Source organism: Protobothrops mucrosquamatus, unplaced genomic scaffold (assembly GCF_001527695.2).
Source record: "Protobothrops mucrosquamatus isolate PMUCROS unplaced genomic scaffold, P.Mucros_1.0 scaffold150, whole genome shotgun sequence".
Lineage (NCBI taxonomy): Eukaryota > Metazoa > Chordata > Lepidosauria > Squamata > Viperidae > Protobothrops > Protobothrops mucrosquamatus.
In genome coordinates, this window is record NW_015386515.1 from 1,402,519 (window position 1) to 1,416,486 (window position 13,968).

Sequence of the window (13,968 nt, forward strand, 5' to 3'; positions counted from 1 at the left end):
GCCCACTTGCACCCCTTGCCCCCATTTCACCAGGAGGGACTCCACGCCGTCTATCTGAGGCACAGTGGTCTCCCTAGGACAAAGGCTCTCCCTTATAATGACCGCTACCCCCCCGCCCCTACCCCGGGTCCTCGGCTGATGAAATGCCTGAAAACCCGGCGGGCAGATGTCCACCAGAGGCACTCCTCCTTCCACGCCCGGAGGGTCTAAGTCTCCTGGGGACCGGGTGGAGACCTGAGGACCGGAGCACCCACAAGCTTGTAAATAGCGTGTGCGCGCTCCCCTAACTCTAAGGTCAACTTCAGACCAACAATCAAATAAACAATTCCCCAACCAAGAAACTGCCAAAGAAGCCATTAGTAAACAGCCCAACCAAAGAATCCCTAAGACTGCCCCCCCCTACCCAGACAGGTAAGACACCAAAATATAAACTGACAACAAACAGCACTCCTTACTAGCACTGATGATCTTACCTAATCAGGGTAATGAAACATTTGCAAAAAAAAACAAGCAAGCTCAGAGAGCACCAAGGACCCCTCATGTCAACCCTGTTGTATAAATATTCTCCTTTATTGAAAGCATAAGTTTTAACATTTTTCCCATGGGGGCCCTGTGAGAGAGGGAAAGTTTAACTCTCAGTTTCTAATCACTGCTTCAGTTGCACCTGTGGTCCTTATAGGCCCCTCCCTCTTTTACCAGATTAGGGGTAGCAGCTTAAGCTGCCTAAGCGTCATCCTGTGAATGGCTGCCATAGCAACCAAGCCTGCAGACTCCTGGGGCCTACAACCTAGGACAGATGGTTCCCATGGATGGGGGAAGAGCATAAATCCTAGGAGTGTGCATATCACAATCTAATTCTCAGCCCCATGTTTTCCCCTATCAACATATGTTTGTTGGCAAGAATGGGGTAGGAGGAAAGACAAATCTCATTCGGTAGCTCTAAAGAGGATAGAAAGTGAGGATCAACCCAATTAAGGGCTTAGTAAAGCTAAGCTGAGCCAGAGCTTGAAACTGATATCAGATTAGGCTGTGTGATACCAGCCTGTGGGTAGCTAAGGAGAACAATATGCTGTTTAGAGGAACAATGGGTGGCAGCTCTTCCTAAACTGAGAACTAAGAAAAAGAGAAGATGTGAAACTATATCCAGACTCTTCTACAAAGTGTTCTCCTTTCTCTCTAACATTTTAGTTTAGTTTTCTTTCAGTTTATACACGGTTTAATTTCTGTTTTTTTAATTATATACAGATATTATTTTGCTGTGTGCCTGCCCATTTTGTTGAAAGGAGAAAAAAACTGTACTCACATGATCTATGCCCGTGGGGGCGAACCTATGGCACAGATGCCACAGGCGGCACGCAGAGCCCTCTCTGTGGGCATGTGCACCGTCTCCCCAGTCCTAGGCTTTCAGTCCCGTCCATGAGCAACCTGCATCAAAATCTCCCTGGGCAAGTGGCTTTTTAAGCTGGGTTTTATAAAACCTTTTCGCTTTAGGCCTCCGCCACCGTGTGCAAAAAAGAAAGTTCAACCAATCAATCAATTTCAACTTCTCGCGGGGAAAAAAAGATCTCGCAAAGTTGGAATTGATGGATTGAACTTTATTTTTAATCCCACACAGTGGTGGAGGAAGTGACGGGGGACCGCATCGGAGGTGCCGCATGGGGGTGGGGGGAGCGGCGGGAGCAGGATGCTCCATGCGCGGGTTGGGTCAGGGTGGCAAGAGCAGGGTGCTCTGCAAGGATTAGGTTGGGGCGGCAAGAGTAGGACACTCCGTGTGAGGGGTGGGTTGGAATGGTGGAGATGATGGAGCGCTCCGTGGGGGGGTGGGGAAAGTAGTGGCTGGCAGCGGGGCACTACTCACTGCGTTTCCCCCCCGACCTTTAAACCATTTTTTAAAACACAAGAGTTGTATCACTGAAAAGCCAACCCATGGCTGAATGGAATACGACGGCCTCCTTGAACTTACTGCACGTCAGTAACAACCCCACAAAACCCCACCCCAATGGTGAGATTCATTCCATAGAACCAGTAGCTAATTTATTTTGAGTTCGGAGAACTGGCCCAGAAATGGCCAGACTAGCATGCATTCACGTGCCTCCAATCTCTTCCTTCCTTGCTGCAATCTGGCTTTGCAGCAAGCAAGGCGGTTGGATGCATGTGAATGCATGCTAGTCTGGCGTCTCAAAAAAAAAACACGGGGTTTTTCCCTGCTCCTGACAGTGAAAATCCTTCACCTTACCTGAGACCGGGTTTTTTTTCTCCACTTGATGTTCGCTGCCAGACTATTCTACTTCATGCAGAATGGAAAGGATCCGCATTCTGCAGCAAGTAAACTTTAAAGAAAGTTTTAAAATGTGGCAGAGAAAATCCTCCACCTTAAATGGGATCAGGGTTTTTTTCTCCGCTCCCCTTGGCTGTTCGCTGCCAAACTGTCTGGCAGCACAAAGCCAAGGAGAGAAGAGAAAATCCTCCCCTTACATGGGATGGGGGGGTTTTCTCTGCTCTCCAAGGCTTTTTGCTGCCAGCAAGTAAACTTTAAAGTTTAAAAAGTATGGCAGAGAAAATCCTCCACCTTATGTGGGATGGGGGGGGTCTGCTCTCCAAGGCTTTTTGCTGCCAGCAAGTAAACTTTAAAGAAAGTTTTAAAAGTATGGCAGAGAAAATAATCCACCTTACGTGGGATCAGGGTTTATTTCTCCGCTCCCCTTGCACACCTCAGTACTTACCACGGCCGCCAGCCACTCGTGCAGGTCCATTGGGCCACCGCCCAGAGCTGCACGCCCACCCAGCACGAAGGAGGTGAAATGGTCAGCTAGGAAGCCTCACTTAGAGGTGGTAGAGCATGCCGAGGGCCAGCAGACAAAAGGCCACCCCGAGCGGGGAAAGCCGGATCCCCATTGGCGTCATGGCCGCCCAGGCCCAGCAGAGATGGGGGGAGGCACACAAGCCTAGCTGATGGAGATCCAGCTTTCCCCACTTGGGGTGGCCTTTGGCTTGCTGGGTCTGGGCGTGCTCTACCACCTCTACTCGAGCTTGCTAGCCAGGTGTTTCACCTCCTTTGTGCTGGGTGGGCCAGATGCTCCAGGCAGTGGTGGTAGCCTAATGGACCTGCACAAGCTGCTGGCGCCCACAGCCCGAGGTGGGGCTAAGGTGCGTCGGGTGTGTGAGGGGAACAGGCTCCATGTGTGGGCCAAGGGCAAGATCTGCGAGGGGCCAAGGAGATGACCAGCAGCAACCTACTCTCCAACCACAAGTAAAAACAGATGTGATGGAGTAGGCGTGTCCAGCGGTCTGCATCACGGGCTTCCCCCCTCCCCTACTCCGCCTGCTGCTGGAGGGCTGGCCCAGTATTGGCAGTGGGCTGCGGAGCCCCAGAGTGCACCTGTCGAGGGGCCAGCAGGCTGTGGCTGCTGACGGACACTATTGGCCCCCATGTGCTTGCTGTGTGCGGGGGCCGATGGTGTCAGGCAGCAGCCACCCTGGCCCCTTCCTCACCTTGCAGCAATGGCACCCCTGCCCTGCGCCCTGCCTCGCCTCCCTTCATCCCGCAGGACGAGCCTCCTGCCCACCATCCCACCTGCCAGAGACCCCCCTGGATCTCCCCCAACCCTGCCCGGCCCCCACAGGCGTCCCTCCCCACGAGCAACATCAAGGTGACCATGCCCATCCCAGCCACGCCCACCAGTCTGCCATGACCACTGCAGCCATGCCCATTCAGTGGCCACGCCCACCCAGACTGCCATGCCCTCCCTGGGCACACCCACCCTGGCCACACCCACCCAGTCTGCCATGCCCACTGTAGCCATGCCCACTGAGTGGGCCACACCCACCCGGCACCCGGCAATACATAAGTAGGTTTTGGGTTGCAGTTTGGGCACTCGGTCTCTAAAAGGTTCGCCATCACTGATCTATGCTGTACATGCTTTACATATTTCTATCTTATCTCCCTTTAACATCTATTCCAAGCTAAAGAATCCCAATTGCTTCTTAAGCATGTACTTCATTCCCTTAATAATTTTGTTATTCTTTCCTGCACTTACTAGTTCTATATGCTTTTTCAGGTGTTATGACCAGAATTATACACAATAATATGTAAATATGATTTCACTCTAGGCTTGCTTAAGGGCATTATTGTGTCAGGAGTTCTATTTTCAGCTTCTTTCCAAGTGATTCCAAGCATGCAATGTGCCTTTTTGTTTTGTTTTTTTTGTTTTTACAGTGGCTGCATTCTGGGCTGAAATTTTTAGAGCGCTATCCCCTGTGATCCCAGGACCTTTTTGTGGCCAGTCACTGCTGGCTTAAATCCCATTCATGAAGAGGGGACATTTAATTTTTTGTGCCAACATGCATAACTTTACACTTGTTTATTTTGAATTCTGCTTCCCATTTTGAAAGATATTCACCTAGCTTGAATCTCCTTTTGCAGATCTTCACAATATGTTGCATTTCATTACTGTGAATAGTTTGGGATAATCAACAAACAAGCCACTTGAGTGCTTTAGTCTAATTCCAGATAGTTCATTTACAAGTTTTAAAATACCAATTGCAATACTAATCCCTGGGGGACTGTACAACCATGCACTGTTTTTTAACCAGTTGCTTGTCTACGAGAGCACCTTTCTTCTTATTCCATGGCAGCTGAGTTTGTACAACTCATAGAACATAGAATAATAGAGTTGGAAGGGACCTCAGAGGTCTACTAGTCCAATCCCCTGCTCAAGTAGGAGGCTCTATACCATTTCAGACAAATGGTTGTCCAGGCTCTTTTTGAAAGCTTCCAGTGATGGAACATCCATAACCTCTGAAGGCAAGCTATTCCATTGGTTGATTGCTCTAACTGTTACAAATTTTCTTCTTAGTTCTAGGTCAGGGCTTTTCAACCAGTGGTACGGGTGCCACCTGTGATACATTGGCACCTGGCAGGTGGTACGCGACCATCCTAGAAAAGTGGTAGCGGGGGAGGGGAATGAGCTGAACCAGTGGCAGCACCGCACAAGCCTGAGCAACAGATGGCTGGAACTGCAGGGCTGTCAGGGCTCAGCGGAAGCGCCAGGATTAGTGCTTCTTCGGGACTGTCAGGGCTCAGTGGAAGCGCCAGGATCAGCGCCAGGCTCCAGCTGGAGCTCGGCGCTGATCCTGGCACTTCTGAGCCCAGAAGAAGCGCCGAACAGCTGGAATGTCACAGCATTTCTAGGGTGTTGTGATTTACATTCAGATACTTGGCAACTGATTCATATTTATGACAGTCACAGTGTCCTAGGATCATGTGAAGTGACCAAAACCTGCTGCAACCACCCAGCAGATGGGGGGAATAAAAACCAAACACCCCCCACCCCGCTGCCAATCCTCAACAGAAATCCTCACAACAATGAAAATCTCGGACAGGAGGAAAAGCGCCACCGGGTGGGCAGGCAGGTGTCTTGCTCGGCTGTGCCTTGGGGGGCACTTTTTCGGTGCCATTGTACCTTCGAACAGTCACTAAGCGAACTGTTGTAAGTCGAGGACTACCTGTACTTTATCACTTTTTTCCTTTGGGGGGGGTCATCAAGTTTTTGATACCTTGCTAGGCGACTAGTGGTACTCGGATATTGCCATATCCTAAAAATGGTACAATGGGTGAAAAGGTTGAAAAGCCCTGTTCTAGGTTGCTTCTCTCCTTGATTAGTTTCCATCCATTATTTCCTGTCTTGCCTTTTGATGCTTTGGAAAATAATTTGCCCCCCTCATCTTTGTAGGAGCCCCTCAAATATTGGAATACTGCTATCATGTCTCACTTAGTCCTTCTTTTCATTAGACTAGACATATCCTATAACTGTTCTTCATATGTTTTTTCTTCAGCCTCCTAATCATTCTTGTTGCTCTTCTCTGCACCCTTTCCAGAGTCTCAACATCTTTTTTATATTGTGGTGACCAGAACTGGATGCAGTATTCCAAATTTGGTCTTACTAAGGCTTGTAAAGCAGTACTAGAACGTCATGTGATCTTGATTCTATCCCTCTATTAATACAGTCTAGGATTGCATTGGCTTTTTTGACTGCTGCTGCATACTGTTGGCTCATATTTAAGTAACTGTCGACTAGAACTCCAAGATCCCTCTTACAAGCTCAAAAGGTCACAGACATGGTCAATGTCTATTTCAAACTCCAAGTAGACAGTATTTATTGGGCCATGCATATCTATTTGATTATGAACACCCTAAAAAAAATCTAGAAGATAATTAAGGCAAGATTTACTTTGCAGAAACCCTGTAGTAGTAAAGTATTTTCTTTTTTAAAAAAGATGTTTTTAATTCCACCTTTATTATTTTTATAAATAACTCAAGGCAGTGAACATATCTAATACTCATTTCTCCTCCTATTTCCCCATAATAACATCACTTTGAGGTGGATTGGACTGAGACTAGTCCAAAGTCACCTAGTCACTGGCTTTCATGCCTCAAAGGTGGGACTAGAACTCATAGTCTCCTGGTTCCTAGCCTGGAATCTTATCTACAAGACCAAACTGGCTCTTTTCTCTACAATGATAATTTCAGTTATTTTGTCTGAAGCTCATGTTAAGCTCATGGACCCATAATTTCCTTTGCCACTGCTCAGTCTCCAGTCTTTTGAAAGAGATGCTGATATTAATGTTGCATATTTGCATGAAAAGACCAGAAATTTCATATTTAATTTATTTAAAATCTATGGATTGGATACTGTTCTGGATGCAAGCATTTATTTAATTTTAATCTGTTCGATTTGACTTTATCTCTCATATCCATTTGTTTTAGTTTGCCCAGTTTTCCTTTGCAAAAGCTAGCTTAGATATGGCTATCTCGGAAGTTTCTTGTCCCAAGTACAGATAGTCCTCAATTTACTACTGCAGTGGGAATCGAATTTCCAGTCGTCTTTACGATTGTAATTCAAGGCACTCACATGACTGGACTTGATTTTAGGAATTTTTTTTGTGGCAGTCAAGTAAATTTGCAGACATTAAGTGAATGCTGTGTCACAAGAGTCCATTCTTTCAAATGGGTGTTTTTTTGCTGCCCCCTGCAGTCATGTGACCATGGAAACCAGCAAAAACAAATCATGATCACATGACTGCAGGGGGCTGCAAACAGTTGTCAAGGAGAGCTGGTTGCTAAGCATCCAAAATGCAGTCACATGATAACAGGATGGGGGTGGTACAACACTTTATGATGGCTAGAAGTGCTTTGCAGGCCATAAAGCATCCATTTCAGTCCTGTCATAATTTCAAAAGGCCATTAAGCAACTGGTCATGAGTCAAGGGCTATTTGTATATTTGAAATTGTTGTTGTTTTTCTAAATATTCATTTTGAATAAATGAATGTTCAAATATTGTGGAGAGAATTGACCCTCTTTTCAACAATCCATTATTTCTGGAAGTTTGCTTTTCTGAAGGCAAAAATGGCCTTCTTGAACTTTCTTTGGAAGCATCCACTATATTCATACTAAAAATTATAGCATTAGGAAATCATCTATGAATTCTGGTTCATGGGTTTCCATTCCTTTTTTGGTAAGAGCCCTGGTGGTGCAGTGGTTAGAATGCAGTATTGCAGGCTGACTCTGCCCACAGCCAAGAGTTTGATCCTGATGAGGCTCAAGGTTGACTCAGCCTTCCATCATTCCGAGGTTGGTAAAATGAGGACCCAGGTTGTTGGGAACAATCTGCCGACTCTAAATGTCAGAGAGTGCTGTAAAGCACTGTGCAGTGCTTTTGCTATAAGGGACAACTCTACTCTCAATACTCTTATTATTATTTGTGGTACTTCTATCCAGAAATAACTATAACCAGTTGTGTTGTAGGCTTCTCAGAACCTAAGAAAGTGGGTAACAATTTGCAAAACATTACTAACGTAGAACATCTGTCCTTTCCTCAGTTGTCAGGAAATAAACTCTCGCCCTTATGCATCAAATGGTTATTAATAAAAAAAGAGCTCACTGCTCTAGTGAACTAAGAGATAACTTGAGTGCTAAAGTGAAAGTATAGACTTGTTAATACTTTAGTAATCAAAAGAGATCAAAGATAGATAAAAGAAAAAATGTAATAATCTTGTTTTCTATTGTCCAGAAATTAACAACTCCCATTATAAGGGAGGCTACCTAGTTTCCTGTTCTTAGCCAAGATCATAGTAACTGACTCCCTAGATATATTGTCAATGGCTTAATAGATCATAGTGTGTTATTTGAACACTAGCAATAGTTAAGATATTCAGATCAATCAATTGAGGAATGTTTTTATTCAAATGATCTAATGCAAGGGTCTCCAATTTTGGGAACTTTCTGTGGACTTCACCTCCTAGAATTCCCTAGTCAGGGGAATTTGGCCAAGAACAGCAATCACAAGGGGTTGTCAGAGTTGTACCTCCTGCCATTTGTGCCTCAGTAACCTTGTTATTTCACTTTCCAAGCTAGTTTGATGGCTCTTTTCCAACTTATCCTTTGATTTGAGTTATATGTTCCCTTGATACCAGTTGAGTTTCTTGTGATTGCTACTTGAATAGGTTTGGTTTTCTCTTGGTCTGTATAGATGGAATTGCTAAGTGGGTAGATTTCTCTCATGCATAATGTTCCCATGATGGATAAATAAACTAATTTTATGCAGAAACTGTGCTGGCTTTGATGACTCTGCTACTGCTAATCAGGAGATTAACAGATTAACAGAGAATAGGTGTGTGTGTGTGTGTGTGTGTGATGCCTGCACATGTGCAGGCACACACATATGCGTATCAAAATTTCAGGTGTATGTCCAGAAATATTGGCTGGAGTGAATAAACTTTTAGTTGATCAATTTGGCAAAGGTTTGTCCATTGAATTGCAAGATGAACTAGTGCACATCAGACAGTTATAAAGGAGCTGTTTCAATGCTGCATGACTTCAGATGGAAAGCTAGAAGAGTGAGATAGATGGGGATGGGAAGGAGAACAAATATTACATTTTCTCTCTACTCATTTCCTCCTGCTATAACCTTCCGGGGTTGAACCTATGCAGCTTGGAGCTAATAAAGCTTTCTTGTCAATTATGGAAAACAACATTGACCTGCCTTAGCTTTGCCTCTTTACTGTGGTAATTCTGGACACTTTACATTTGTTTGTCCTGTTCAACTTCCTCACCCTGAAATCATGAAGGATCTTAACAAGAATGTTGTTGTAAATACCCCAATTGTTCCAAGCATAAGAATTGGGAAACAAAAGATAATCCTTTCAAGAACTTGGGGAAAGGCATCTGGCAACTAAAGATTGTTCATTACATATGACATCAAAAAGTAACACTTATCTGGCTGCAGTCTCAAAATAACCGTGAATTCATATTTTGCATTATTAGAAACAATGGCAAATTTCATTGATAATGCTGTGGTATAGCAGTTTGCTTTATCCATTCACATACACCAATTGTGATATATGTTGAAAATATGGATAAAAGACTTAAACATTCTAGTCATCTCTACTTCACTATTTATGACCTTGTAGAAAACTAGCAATTGTGTTTAACTATTGTATCTTCCCATTTTCATGGGGATGGACTACCTACAGAATTATACTTTTGAAATTCACTGAGATCAAGGTATTCTGTTAGTTACATCCCTGAAATGCCCTGATCATTGTTTACAGGTGCTAAAATGTTATTCCCGCTGGTTAGCCCTTCTATATTACCAGAAAATATTCTGTTTTGACTAATGTATTTGGAAACAAGGAAGCTACACATTACCTATCACCATTGTCTCTGTAAACATAATACCACCTTGATGTGATGATTTATTTGGTGATATGCTGATTTTTTCCAAAATCACACCTGCCCATATTGAGCATGTCAAGGCCATTCTGCAGCATGCTTTTCAAACTTAAACTGTTTGCCAAGCTAAAAAATGTGTCTATGATCATCAGTCATTGGCTGATTGTAAGTTATAATTTTAGAAGGCATTCAGATGTACCTCGTGCATGTGGGCTCTTTCCTATCCTCTCATGTTCTAAAATCATGGTCCTCAAATGTTATGCTGGGGTGTCCTAAGTTGCCACAATGATCTCATGGGGACCTGCAGGATATTTAACTATTTAATAAACATTATTTGTGAATTCACAGCCATATCCTGGGGTGCTGCAATGGAATTTTGGAAATGCAAGGAGCACCACGAACAGAAGAAGTTGGGGATCTCTGATTTAGAGAAAATGTTAAGGATGCATGGTACATCCTTAACATCCTTATTTTTCAGACTCCACTAGAGTTCTGACTGCATTCACAAAGAAAGAGGATTGTTTAAAATGCATCAGAGGTATATAAGAAGCTTTCCACGATTTGAAATCAGCCTTCATCTCCCAGACTGCATTCTCCAATCTTCACTCTTTCTTTCACTGTGTACACAGACACTGTAGGCTTTGCCTAAGGGATTACCTTTCTCCAGGCAATCACTGATAGGAGAAAAGATTTATTGCTTTGTGCCTTTGGTGGTAAAGGATATTTATAAAGTTGCCGAGAACCACTTTTCTGTGAGGTAGGTAGTTATATAAATATGGTGAATGAAACCTCTTTTAGGGGCCTTGGCACACTTCATTCAAGTCCAGCATGGTCATAGGAATCTGGAAATCATAAAATTCACAACAGCTTACCCAGTTTCAGATCAGGTGTGCCTGAATGCCTTATTTTTTACAACCTGCTATAGAAACTTCAGCTACAGTCTGGTTCAGTGATTGAGGACCAGGCTAGAAAGCAAGAGACTGTGAGTTCAAGTTCCGTTGTAGCCATGAAAGCCAGCTGGGTGACCTCAGGCCAGACGCACTCTTTCAGCCCAACTCACCTCACAGAATTGTGGGGAAAGAAGGAGGAGAAAGGTGTACTGGATACGTTTGCCACCTTGAGTTATTTATACATATAATAAAGGTGGGATATAAATAAATAAATACCAGGCACTTTTTGCCTCCACTGCCTAATTTTGGCTACTGAAATATTGAAGAATGGAAGATGCACTCTTTACTTAAAGAATGAGTAGAGAAGGATCCATATCAGTGAGCTTTGATAGATGACCTTCAGAAGCATCCTTCTGCTGCTTCTTTCCCTTGTTTCCTGAGAAAAGGGATGCCACTACCCAGTGGTCATCTTTGCACTCCTCTTGCCCTGAGTCAAAGAAGTTTTGAAACTCAGTCATCAGAGACTGCTGACATTTTAATTATTTCAAAACTACTTATGCTTTGGTATCATATGGGGAAGATCTATATTTTTTTCCTGTGACATTTATCAGTTTAATAATCAATCCAGTTGAATTGTTTCATCTTCCTCCCCTCTCTACAAGATCTGAGCATGCTATACCTTTGGGGTTGTATTATTGAACTGCCAAGGATCAAAAGCCTCTGGTTGGTTGCTATGGTTCTTTTTACCAAAAGACAACTTTTCTTCCTTATAAGGATCTTCTAGTTGCACCAGAGATTGTTGTTTGTTGACAGTCTACTCTATTCCATTACAGTGGTATGATTAGTCATACTATTTCAAATAGAATAAAAGAGCTGGAAGGGACTTTGGAGGTCTTCTAGTCCAACCCCCTGCTGAAGCAGGAGACCCTATACCATTTCAGACAAATGGTTGTCCAATCTCTTCTTAAAAACCTCCAGTGATTGAAGTACCCATAACTCCTGGAGGCAAATTGTTCCACCGATTAATTGTTCTTAATGTCAGGAAACTTCTTGATACACTTGGTACCATGTTTGGAAAATTTGTATCAGTTGCTTGAAGTTAAGATCCATTTATCTCCCATCATAACCCACAGTCAGATGATAAGACAGAACAGAAAAAGAGTTACTTTCCTGCAGAACTGTTGTTTTAGCTGAATTTGCATATAGTGGTTAACACATTTCCGAAATCCTTTGGCTTAATCCCTACCACTTGCCACAACATTCCTTCTTCCTCCTGTTCCTCAGACCCCCTAAATACCTGTAAGAACTGGAAGCAGGGCAACTACTTTTAAAAGAACAGGATATTGGAATACTTGATTCCATTGGATAAGTAACTTTAACAAATGCTGGGAAGCTACTGCTGGTGTTCACGCACCCTGGGTTCTCCATCAAGTTCATTTACAATACAAATAGTCCTTATTTAACAAGGATAATTGCAACAGCAGCTTAGTCATTTAGCAAAGCAGTCATTAAGTGAAACCATGACTATACTTATACTTTAGCTTTCCTTTATGAAGATTGTATATATGAGGATTGGTCATAAAATTGCTTTCTCATCACTGTAATAATTGCAAACAGATTCTAAATAAGTGCTACCTGCATTTTCCTCAATCTAAATCCCTCCTAATTATTGGGCTGCTTTATAGCTTCATCTGTTACCAATCCCTTTTCTCTTTCAACAAATTAGATTAAAGAAAACTCTGTGATCACCTTGTTTTCTATTGTCCAAGGATTGCCATTTTCATAATTTCCATTCCACTTGCTGTGCTTATATTTTCTTCTAACATTAAGCATGCATCTCATTCTGGTTTAGAGATTCCCGGCATTTTCATGCAGGCATCAGTATACAGTCTTGCATTTGGGTCTTCCGTGGTGTGCATCGTTCCCCTAGCGGTTTGTTAATATACTCATTCTCCAGATATATACTGGAGAAACAATTACAAAACTTTTCACCCTGATCTTCTCTGGACTCGGTTTAAATAATAATAGAATCCCCACTGTTAGATCTCCCCCACCCCTGCCCATGGGCAGATTCTTATAGTGCATGACAATATTTGTTTGCCCTCCAAGAACTCTTGTGTTCTACAGATCTTCTCCATCTTCTTTGGAGGGGTTTCTTCCTACTTTGAAAGCTTCATTCTCTGCGACTGCTGCAATCAAGTGGGATGCTGGGATCTTAGCCGAAGGCAGTGGCGGCGGCTGCCGCCAATTTTCCTGCTTTTCTCTGCTTCTCCAGTCAAGCTATCTTAACTCATTATACCAATTACATTACCATGATATCTTCCCCAAAAGGAATACACATTGCACAATGCAATGCACTGGACTGTTCTTACACTCTTCCTGACTGTCTAATTGCTTGTCTTTAGTTATTGGGTAGAATTTATTTAGATGGACAATGAAAGTCCTTAAAGTATTAGTGAAGAGAGAAGTGGACGCCTTGGTCTCTTCACCCTGCTGTAATGTATGCTTAATCTCTTTCCTATGTAATTTATAAATAGCATTTTGTCACTGTGATGCTTTGTCAACGAGGGCTTGCCAGGATTTGGAGAGGTTTTGTTGCATTGTTACATTTTTATTCTACCGTTCATTTCAAGTCACTCACAACATGTTTCAGCCTTGCAACTTACCTGTCCTGATTGACATTTTAATAATTTAATTTGCAAATTCCCCTTTTCTTGGAATTCAAAGAGGATCCTAAATGCTAGTGGTTTGTTAACAATTGCCTAAGGGCCTTCATAAATGAATAGAAATTTGGTTTCTAATTAAAATATATTATACTGCATCACATTGATTTTCTATTCCAATTGAAGGAACTGTACCTATGTATCTGTTCTACCAGTTTTGCTTTCTGGTGAGATACATAGATGCAATGAAGAACAAGATTTCCTAACCTTGTATTAATTATATAAAAGACAGGAATTCACATTTTCTAATCTTTGCCTTACCACATCTATCAAATCTCTCTTTCACACAAGCATAAGAGGTAACACTGGACTATTGGCTTTTTTGACACATGGGCATCCACCAAAAAAGGGAAAGACCCATCGTTATCTGTAGAACCTGTCCTTGTCTTGACAGCTTCAAAAGAATATCACCTTTAATAGTGATATTGGTCTATAATTTTTTATCTGTGTCAAGTCTGAGTCCTCTTTTGGTATTAAAGTAATATTTGCTTCTGTCCATGTGTAATTTAGTAATTTGGCCTATTTTTTTTTTTCCAAAATTTTTTTTTATTATTTTCCATCATAAAAAAACAATCACAAGCATAATAAACACAATAACAAGTAAAAAAACCCCATCCCCCCCCC

At 42.8% G+C, this 13,968-nt stretch overlaps 1 protein-coding gene across 1 annotated transcript in view; it reads left to right on the top strand.

The window, feature by feature from the left end:
• ELAVL3 (ELAV like RNA binding protein 3) overlaps nt 1-13,968 on the top strand; it is a 104,125-nt gene that overhangs the window by 52,768 nt on the left and 37,389 nt on the right. The window lies entirely within an intron of this gene.